This window comes from Ananas comosus, linkage group 1 (genome assembly GCF_001540865.1).
Source record: "Ananas comosus cultivar F153 linkage group 1, ASM154086v1, whole genome shotgun sequence".
In the NCBI taxonomy this organism is placed as follows: Eukaryota; Viridiplantae; Streptophyta; class Magnoliopsida; order Poales; family Bromeliaceae; genus Ananas; species Ananas comosus.
The window spans coordinates 14,421,220-14,423,467 of NC_033621.1; positions in this window are offsets into that span (position 1 = coordinate 14,421,220).

Genomic DNA, 2,248 nt, shown 5'->3' on the forward strand with positions numbered 1-2,248 from the left:
TTAATTAATAATAAAATTATAAATTAATTAATTATTAATAAGTTATAAAGAATACAATCAAATAATTATTAATTATATAAATTATTATATATTAATAAATAATTAATAATAATTATATAATAATAAATTATTTGAATAATAATAAAATACAAATCAATAATTAACGGCTGGATTGATTATTAATAATTATAAATAATAATAATAATTAAAATTAATTAATTATTAGTAAATTAATTAATTAATTAATAGTAAATTAATTAATTAATTAATAATAAATTAATTAATTAATTAATAATTAATTAATTAATTAATTAATTATAAATTAATAAATAAATAAATAGATAAATTATTAATAATTATAAATAATAATAATTTAATTAATATAGTAAATTAATAAATTATTTTATTATTTAAGCAATACATAATAATTTAAATATGTTAATTAAATTAGTTAATTATTTAATATCATAATTAAAATTATTTTTAGACTTTAATTAATCTTATTCTCACTTGGGAACAAGCTTGTTCCAGGAAAATGGTGGAACAGCAGTTCCAGCTTTATACCGGCTTATTCCAGAAACCCGAGAACTACTGTTTTCGGATAGAAAACACGGAGGAACAAGGGCTTATTCCCTCCCTTGTTCCTGAACCAAACGCTATCTAAGAGTTACCGGATAGCTTATTCCGACAATGTCCTCACCGATAACAGTTGTATAGGCCTTCAGCACATTATGTTTCACTGTGTTTTGTCCTTGTTTCTGGGTCCATTTGCAGGATAGAGCTCTTTCTTTTCTCCCCCTTGTTAAACACTCTTTCTGGGCCGAGTCTTAAATAATTATGGTTTGGTTAGATATATACAGTTTTATTAGCAGTTCCGTGATCTAGAGGGGATCATAAAAGCAGAGGATGAGAGACCATTTATTGCGTTTTAATTGGTTCGTTCCCCAGATGACATGGCGGGCGAGGGTGTGCTTCGATTGCGCGCCGGTTTCATCGTATGAACTCAGATGATGGCTCGACGAAGGTTGAGATTTTGTTGCATTTGGTTCGCGCAACGAGCTCAGATCATAACCACAGCATTGTCGCAGGTAAAGTGTATTCCTATAAGTTCTTGTGTAAATTTTTGATGATGCATGTTTTTACTCCCATTTTCCTGAACATTACTCACGTGAAAAATTAGAATATTTTCTGAGAAATTACAGTTTTTGTGTTTTATCGAGATTTGGTACGAAGATTTTCTATGAAAATTAGAAAAAAAAAGATTTTCCGATTTCGATAATAAACACTCATCATTATTGAGTATTTGAGGTCTCTAGTGCCCCCTTTTCCAGGGAAGGAAAATGTGTGTTCATGCAATTCTCTGTGATGTTTCTTTTTTTTTTTTTTAAGTACTTTTTCCAGGAGGAGAAAATGTGTAGAGACCCCTCAACTGTAGGGAATTTCGAAATGACCCCTTCAACTTTTGCCTTTCTTTTTACGCTTTGTTTGGATGGAGAGAATCTGAGAGAAAAGAATAGAAAAAATAAAAAAAGAAAATAATTTTCTACTTTGTTGTTTGAATTAAGCAAAGGAAAGAAGAGAAAAATGTTTTCTTTTTTTTTTCCTTATATTTAGAGAGAAAAAATTGACTTTTATGGAAGATCAGTTTCTTTTCTGGTTTTTTTTTTTTCTGTTCTTCCTTTTCTCTACAAGTATGGAATGCTACTGACATTTCCTCAACTTCCAATTTTTTGAAATTAAATTATTTTATTCAAAATGATTGGAGTTTTTCTCATGTTCGTTGATAATTTTATTAAATTTAATATTTTTAATTATTTTTTAGCAAATGAAATTGGACCAATTTGACGATCAACGGCTAATAGAGTCAAACTTAACTCGTCCAATAAAAACAATTTTTTTCTTAAAAAAAAAGTTGAGGGGTTTCAATCAAAAGAAAACAACGAGGGGCCGTTTGTTTTTTTGTGTAAGTGGAGGGGTAGAATTCAAGTTTTATTACTTTCCATATTTATTTTGGTGTAAATCAAAAATATAGTGTAACTCAAGTTACATTAGACCTTCACTCTATCTATTCTCGACTTTTAGAATTATTTCTAAATAATAATAAAAAATATTAATTATTTAATAGGTTAAATTTTATAGAGATAAGTTTACCATTATATTTAGGAGATAATAGGATCTACTTACTTATATCAAAATAAACAATATAACTTAAAAAATTAATTTTACCAGTACTAAATTACATCAAAAT